Source organism: Choloepus didactylus, chromosome X, assembly GCF_015220235.1.
Source record: "Choloepus didactylus isolate mChoDid1 chromosome X, mChoDid1.pri, whole genome shotgun sequence".
NCBI lineage: Eukaryota > Metazoa > Chordata > Mammalia > Pilosa > Megalonychidae > Choloepus > Choloepus didactylus.
This window is the reverse complement of record NC_051334.1, coordinates 52,194,361-52,203,416: the sequence shown is the minus strand read 5'-3', so window position 1 is coordinate 52,203,416 and position 9,056 is coordinate 52,194,361. Positions and strand designations below refer to the sequence as shown.

Sequence of the window (9,056 nt, the reverse complement as noted above, 5' to 3'; positions counted from 1 at the left end):
CTCATTATGAGTCATCAAGTTTAAGATGGAACCAATTGAAAGCTACATGCAGATTTCAAAACTGTAAAGATAAAAAATGGTTGAGGGCCATTATAAGATGCCATTGATTGTAAGACACCCTGTCTTCAGAGAAAAAAAACGCATCTTAAAAATTACTATGTCTTTTTGGTAATGGATGGGCATGATGGTAGCACAAATTTGTGAATGTAATTAATACCACTGAATTGTATACTTAAAAGTGGTTAAGTTGGGAAATTTTATGTTATATATATGTTACCACCATAGAATTTTTTTTAAAGTTAATGAAACACAATTATCTGCATCCTTAGCCCCCACCAATTGGAGGGACCTAAAATAGGCTCATTCTAGCAATAGATTAGTAGTTCTAGGGCTAAACACAGAGTTTTTGTATAACCACTGAGGTTCAGAATTTCCCTTTCTCATTTCCTCCCATTTCTCTGTGTTAGTCCAGGCAGAACAACAGGATGTTTGTCTGTCCATCTCCATTTTCTTCTTAAGATTCTGATACCTTTTTCTCTAGGGCCATACTCCAAATCCCAGTTTATGTACATGACTCTGGACTCAGCTCTCTGAATATCCAGTTTCCAATTAGAGTTTTCAGTGAATGAGTTAATTGTCCAGAAGCCCCTGGCTTTGAGGACCCTCTACCATTTGGGCTTCTGAGTATCCCTCAGATTTTTCTAATGGCCTGAGTTTGCCCCACCTTTTGGACACTATGCATTAGACCTACCAGTTGTCCCTCAAAGGCTGGCCTCTGCAAAGCAGTTAGTGTCTACCAGTACTTTCCTGCTTAGTTATGAAAAGCAGCCTAACAGCTGTGAGAAGAGCAGCTCCAAAAAACACTTCATCGTGGCTTGAAGGCTGCCACAGTGTTTAAAGCACATTGACCACTTGAATATCAACATGTGGATCATTTATTTTGTGAATTATCTGTGGTCATTTAGAGCCCGAGTTTGCCACTACCCTGACTGCAGATGCTGCATGCAGGTGCCTCAAACCCCCTACCATCAGGCTCCTACCTCCCTTTGCCAACAATTCTTGTGTGCCCAGGAAATGCATAGTCATCCTAATATCAGCCCAAGAAAAACAGAATTAAGAACAGAGGTGGCTGTAAAACAAATCCTTAAATATATCTCCAAGCCCAAAGGAAAAAATTCAGATATTATTAGTACCAAGGATACCCTCGATTAGTGCATATAATTGAATGGGCTTGATTCCCTGAAGGCACTGTGAGGCACATACAACATAATCTGATGAAACCCATGCAATGAAAACAGGCTATACATACATACATATATATATATATATATATATATATATATATATATATCTTTATTTATATTTATATATTTATATATATATATAATAGTTCTCCAGAGCTTGATAATATTTGATGTCTGCCTGAGAACACACTAGAAATCAGAGAACTGGATAAAATCCCAGAGAAAAACAATAGAATGGCTCAGAAATGCATTGGCACTGAAATGTAAAAGACTTATAGATGATAAAGAGATGAGGGAAAAGATGAAGAACTAACAAACAAGATAGAAGGAAAGAGGGAAGGAAGGGGAAGGGGCAGGAAAGGGACTTGTAGACATGCCAGGAATGTTTGATGGTAATGATGAAGATGGAGAATAAAATCAGCAGTGATGTCATTCTGCCTGCTGCAGGACTAGGGCAGTGAAGGAGGCCCCAGGGAAGAATGCAATCTGGGACGACTGCAACCTGCAGCTGGCAAGAGGTCGCTGGAGATGTCTATAGGGATGAGCTGTAGATATTTGCATTCATACTTCGACAGGCTCAAAGTAAAAAAACAAGCAAAAGATGAAAAAAATGGAAAAAAGAAGTGATGAAGAAAAGGAAAACCAGGAAATAAAGAAGCTCTAAATAGGCTGGGGCCATGAAAATGAGATACATGTGGTGAAGATTCATGCTAAAAGACACTAAAGTTGTGGCTATTAATTTTAAGGAGTATCTGATGTGGAGAGATTGATGACACACAGTCTTAGTCATCATTGTGCCCTCAATGCCTAGTTCAGTTTCTGGTGCATAATGAGTGTTCAAAAAAAGTATTTTATGATTGAGGGTATGTGTGTTGGTGTGTGTGTTGGTGTGTGTGTGTGCATGCTGACTCAGGCATATGCATTTAGAAAGTTGGGGAAAGGCTAAAATATAAAATTCTCTTCAAAAATATGAAAAACCTAGCCAAACATATTTCTGCCTCTATATTTGCTAATGCTTTTCCCCCCAGATAATATCAAGCCCCAATTTTTATGCCCCCCTTCTCAGAACCCCAACTTCCCTGTTTATGGCACCCACCTTGCTCTGACAGTTTGACTACATGGTTTGTTCCCTTCTCTGTTCACTTATTGAGGGCAGAGAGCAGTTATCAATGGCACTGCATGGGATGGAGCTAAACAATAGTAGATGCTCAAAAAATACAGAGGGAATGAATTACAAAAGTGGAAAATTCCAGTATTCATCAGATAAATAGTGGACAGTGAATTGATCTCCTGATTCTCCAGGAATCCCCTTACAGTGGAAAGGGTGAGGGGCAACTTCCCAGCAATGGTAGCTAAAGGTTATTTATTGCTTTGGAGAACACGCAGATGAGGCTGCTTGCTGCCACCCCCACTTCCTCCTCCCAGAGAGTGCCCTGACCCTAAAAGTCACATTGGGAATCACAATACTCAATTCTTAGTCACCCTACTTTGCTGCAAGAACTCCTTATTATATTCCTACTACATGAAGAAAGCACTACTGCAGGCAGAATGTGACCTCACATTTTAGAACAAAGGCCAAATTTAAGGCATTCCTATTTTTATTATTATTCAAGAAAAGCAACATATCTCTGTATATTATATTAAGGGGTTTAAAGGAAGTTTTCAGGGATGGATCCTTGGAAGTGCCTTAACAGAAATAGGACCAGGAGATGATTATGACATATAATATTTGCATAGCATGATCTGGTTTGCAAAGGTTCCTCATATCCATTATCATATTAAATCTTCACAGCAACTTTGTGAGAAACAGTTTAATCTCCCATTTTTCAGACTAAGAGGCTAAGATTTGGAGAATTTCAGCAACTTTCTCGCAAATGGTAGATGCAGGATTTGATATGGCATATATTGTAAGTATCAACTCTGCCTAGAAACTCCTGCTGCTCAGTTCCACCTGCCAAAACAGTTTGCCATACTCTCCCAAAAGCTCTGATTTAAAGCCACTTCCATTGGGAACTGTTCTGCCCCTACACAAGGAACCTGAGGCACAATCTACCTTATCCCCCTTTCCTCCTAGCCTCCTTTTGGAGGGCCCAGCCTTCTCCCAGCTACAGCTTTGTAGTATTTTTCAGGTTTGGCTGAATGAACATGAACAAGTCATTTAACCACTATAAGCTTCTATTTTTTTTTTCTCTGAAAAATGGCCATTTATTGTAGCCTATGTTTTTTTATTGTTTTTTATTTTTATTTTTTAAACAGTTTTATTCACATACAATACATTCCCTCCTAAATAAACAATCAGTGGTTCCCGGTACAATCACATAGTTATGCATTTACTACAATATGATTTTTTTTAATATTCATTTTATTGAGATGTATTCACATACCACGCAGTCATACAAAACCAAATCATAGATTCGATTGTTCACAGTACCATTACATAGTTGTACATTCATCACCAAAATCAATCCCTGACACCTTCATTAGCACACACACAAAAGTAACAAGAATAATAATTAAAGTGAAAAAGAGCAATTAAAGTGAAAAAGAACACTGGGTGCCTTTGTCTGTTTGTTTGTTTGTTTCTTTCCCCTATTTTTCTACTCATCCATCCATAAACTAGACCAAGGGGAGTGTGGTCCTTATGGCTTTCCCAATCACATTGTCACCCCTCATAAGCTACATTTTAATACAATTGTCTTCAAGATTCATGGGTTCTGGGTTGTAGTTTGATAGTTTCAGGTATCCACCACCAGCTACCCCAATTCATTAGAACCTAAAAAGGGTTGTCTATATTGTGCATAAGAGTGCCCACCAGAGTGACCTCTTGGCTCCTTTTGGAATCTCTCTGCCACTGAAGCTTATTTCATTTCCATTCACATCCCCCTTTTGGTCAAGTAGATGTTCTCCATCCCACGATGCCAGGTCTACATTCCTCCCCGGGAGTCATATTCCACGTTACCAGGGAGATTCACTCCCCTGGGTGTCTGATCCCACGTAGAGGGGAGGGCAGTGATTTCACCTGCCAAGTTGGCTTAACTAGAGAGAGAGGGCCACATCTGAGCAACAAAGAGGCATTCTGGAGGAGGCTCTTAGGCACAATGATAGGGAGGCCTAGCCTCTCCTTTGCAGCAACAGTCTTCCCAAGGGCAAATCCTGTGGTAGAGGACTCAACCCATCAAACCACCAGTCCCCTATGTCTGTGGGCATGTTAGCAACCCTCGCGGTGGGGCAGGCCAATACCCCTGTATTCTCCACCAGCTCCTCAAGGGGGCTCTGCATATTTTTTTCCTTGTTTTTTTTTTTTAACTTTCTTTTTTTAAATCAACTGTATGAAAAATAAAAAAAAGAGAAAAAAAGAAAAAATTTAAAAAACATACAATAAAAGAACATTTCAAAGAGACCATAACAAGGGAGTAAGAAAAAGACAACTAACCTAAGATAACTACTTTACTTCCAACATGTTCCTACTCTACCCCAAGAAAGTAACCTAATATAGCAACATTTCTGTGAACTTGTTCCTACTATACCCATCAGAAATTAACACACCATAGTCATTCCTGGGCATTCCCAGAACGTTGAATTTACCCATGATAGCTTATCTGTTCTTATTGGATTATTGTTCCCCCTTCCTTAATTACTCTCTATCACTAGTTCTCCTACATTCTACATTATAAACCATTTGTTTTACATTTTTCAAAGTTCACATTAGTGGTAGCATATAATATTTCTCTTTTTGTGCCTGGCTTATTTCGCTCAGCATTATGTCTTCAAGGTTCATCCATGTTGTCATCTGTTTCATGACATCGTTCCTTCTTACTACCGTGTAGTATTCCATTGTGTGTATATACCACATTTTATTTATCCACTCATCTGTTGAAGGACACTTGGATTGTTTCCATCTCTTGGCAATTGTGAATAATGCTGCTATGAACATTGGCATGCAGGTATCTGTTCATGTCACTGCTTTCCAATCTTCCAGGTATATACCAAGAAGTGCAATCGCTGGATCGAATGGTAACTCTATATCTAGTTTTCTAAGGAACTTCCAGACTGACTTCCAGAGTGGCTGAACCATTATACAGTCCCACCAAGAATGAATAAGAGTTCCAATTTCTCCACATCCTCTCCAGCATTTGTAGTTGCCTGTTTGTTTAATGGCAGCCATTCTAATTGGTGTGAGAGGGTATCTCATTGTGGTCTTAATTTGCATCTCTCTAATAGCTAGTGAAGCTGAACATTTTTTCATGTGTTTCTTGGCCATTTGTATTTCCTCTTCAGAAAACTGTCTTTTCATATCTTTTGCCCATTTTATAATTGGGCTCTCTGACCTATCATCATTGAGTTGTTGGATTTCTTTATATATGCAAGATATCAGTCTTTTGTCAGACACGTGGTTTCCAAAAAATTTTTCCCATGGAGTTGGCTGCCTCTTTACGTTTTTGAGAAATTCCTTTGAGGTACAGAAACTTCTAAGCTTGAGGATCTCCCATTTATCTATTTTTTCTTTTGTTGCTTGTGCTTTGGGTGTAAAGTCTAGGAAGTGGCCACCTAATACAAGGTCTTGAAGATGTTTTCCTACATTATCTTCTAGGAGTTTTACGATACTTTCTTTTATATTGAGATCTTTGATCCTTTTTGAGTTAATTTTTGTGTAGGGTGTGAGGTAGGGGTCCTCTTTCATTCTTTTGGATATGGATATCCAACTCTCCCAGCCCCATTTGTGGAAAAGACCATTATGACCCAGTTCAGTGACTTTGGGGGCCTTATCAAAGATCAGTCAGCCATAGATCTGGGGGTCTATCTCTGAATTCTCAATTCGATTCCATTGATCTATATGTTTATCTTTGTGCCAGTACCATGCTGTTTTGACAACTGTGGCTTTATAATAAGCTTCAAAATCAGGGAGTGTAAGTCCTCCCACTTCGTTTTTCTTTTTTAGAGTGTCTTTAGCAATTCAAGGCATCTTCCCTTTCCAAATGAATTTGATAACTAGCTGCTTTTCCAAGTCTGCAAAGTAGGTTGTTGGAATTTTGATTGGGATTGCATTGAATCTGTAGGTGAGTTTGGTTAGAATTGACATCTTAATGACATTTAGCCTTCCTATCCATGAACATGGAATATTTTTCCATCTTTTAAGGTCCCCTTCTATTTCTTTTAGCAGAGTTATATAGTTTTCTTTGTATAGTTCTTTTATATCTTTGGTTAAGTTTATTCCTAGGTACTTGATTTTTTTAGTGGCTACTGAAAATGGTATCTTTTTCTTGAGTGTCTCTTCAGTTTGCTCATTTCTAGCATATAGAAACATTACTGACTTGTGTGCATTAATCTTGTATCTCACTACTTTGCTAAATTTGTTTATTAGCTCTAGTAGCTGTATTGTTGATTTCTCGGGTTTTTCCAGATATAAGATCATGTCATCTGGAAACAATGATGGTTTTACTTCTTCCTTTCCAATTAGGATGCCTTTTATTTCTTTGTCTTGCCAGATTGCCCTGGCTAGCACTTCCAGCACAATGTTGAATAACAGTGGTGATAGCAGGCATCCTTGTCTTGTTCCTGATCTTAGGGGGAAGGCTTTCAGTCTCTCACCATTGAGTACTATGCTGGCTGTGGGTTTTTCATATATGCTCTTTATCATGTTGAGGAAGTTTCCTTCAATTCCTACCTTTTGAAGTGTTTTTATCAAAAAAGGATGTTGGATTTTGTCAAATGCTTTTTCAGCATCTATTGAGATGATCATTTGATTTTTCCCTTTCGAATTGTTAATGTGTTGTAATACATTGATTGATTTTCTTATGTTGAACCATCCTTGCATGCCTGGAATGAACCCCACTTGGTCATGGTGTATGATTTTTTTAATGTGCCTTTGGATTCGATTTGCAAGTATTTTGTTGAGAATTTTTGCATCTATATTCATTAGGGAGATTGGCTGGTAGTTTTCCTTTTTTGTAGCATCTTTGCCTGGTTTTGGTATTAGATTGATGTTAGCTTCATAAAATGAGTTAGGTAGTGTTCCATTTTCTTCAATGTTTTGAAAGAGTTTAAGTAAGATTGGTGCCAGTTCTTTTTGGAAAGTTTGGTAGAATTCCCCTGTGAAGCCATCTGGCCCTGGGCATTTATTTGTGGGAAGATTTTTGATGACTGATTGGATCTCTTTGCTTGTGATGGGTTGGTTGATGTCTTCTATTTCTTCTCTGGTCAGTCTAGGTTGTTCATATGTTTCCAGGAAATTGTCCATTTCCTCTACATTATCCAGTTTGTTGCCATACAGTTGTTCATAGTATCCTCTTACAATTTTTTTAATTTCCTAGGGATCTGCAGTAATGTCACCTTTCTCATTCATTATTTTGTTTATATGGGTCTTCTCTCTTTTTGATTTTGTCAGTCTAGCCAGGGGCTTGTCAATCTTGTTGATCTTCTCAAAGAACCAACTTTTGGTGTTATCTATCCTCTCTATTGTTTTTTTGTTCTCTATGTCATTTATTTCTGCTTTAATCCTTGTTATTTCTTTTCTTCTACTTGGTTTAGGATTGGTTTGCTGTTCATTTTCTAGCTTCTTCAGTTGATCCATTAGTTCTCTGATTTTGGCTCTTTCTTCCTTTTTAATATATGCATTTAGTGCTATAAATTTCCCCCTCATTACTGCTTTTGCTGCATCCCATAGGTTTTGGTATGTTGTGTTCTCATTTTCATTCATCTCTATATATTTAGTAATTTCTCTTGCTATTTCTTCTTTAACCCACTGGTTGTTTAGGAGTGTGTTGTTTAACCTCCAGGTGTTTGTGAATTTTCTAAGTCTCTGATGGTTATTGACTTCTAATTGTATTCCATTGTGGTCAGAGAATGTGCTTTGAATAATTTCAATCTTTTTAAATTTATTGAGCCTTGTTTTATGTCCCAGCATATGATCTATTCTGGAGAAAGTTCCGTGAGCACTAGAGAAGAATGTGTATCATGGTGATTTGGGATGTAATGTTCTATATATGTCTGTTAAACCCAATTCATTTATCAGATTGTTTAGGTTTTCAATTTCCTTATTGGTGTTCTGTCTGGTTGATCTATCTATAGGAGAGAGTGATGTGTTGAAGTCTTCCACAATTTATCTGGTACTCCACACCCTCCTTCAGCACGAAGGAAGCCTTCTTGAAGCTCTCCAGGTCACCTGTCAGGTCCAGCTCCAGGGGGCCCGGGGCCGTGCTGCACACCAGGGTCAAGTGGGTCATGATGAAGTTGGGGACACTGGGGTCCGCGGTCATCGCCATGTGGCCAGCAGGGCCTCTTTGTACTTGTGCAGGCTCTCATCATCCTTGTCCAGCTCCTGGATCTCCTGGATGCTCTTCTGGGCTGGGGGCTTGTAGTTGACCGAGTGCTTGTCCTCCTCGTTCTCAGCTGCAATCTGGGCCAGCTGCTCGGCTGTGGGCTCCTGCTTGGCCATGCTTGTGGCTTGCTGACTCTGCGACACTCTATCCTTCTGGGCGGCAGCAGGCATGCAGTCTCGGGGCACTCGGGAAGGTGACAGACCCGGAGCAGACCGGAGGCTTCAACCGCGGCCACTCGTGCTTCCTCCGCACAGAATGACGAACGTCGCCGCCACCCCACCCGCGCCCGCCTATAAGCTTCTATTTCATCTTCATGGAGTTGTTATGAATATAAATTAAGTGTGCCAATGTGTGCCAATCTCCTGGCACAGGACTGACACATAGTAGGGGCTCAGTGACTATTTCCTCTTGGAGAGCCTACTCTTCGATAAAAACCTCCCTCCAATCCCTCCAGCTCTCCCATTCCACCCTCAACAAGTTGGGGTTGGGGACT

General features: G+C 39.5%; 1 pseudogene; it reads right to left on the bottom strand.

Moving 5' to 3' along the window:
* Positions 1 to 1,673: 1,673 nt before the first annotated feature.
* On the bottom strand, positions 1,674 to 8,679 carry LOC119522137 (annotated as a pseudogene).
* Positions 8,680 to 9,056: the final 377 nt, after the last annotated feature.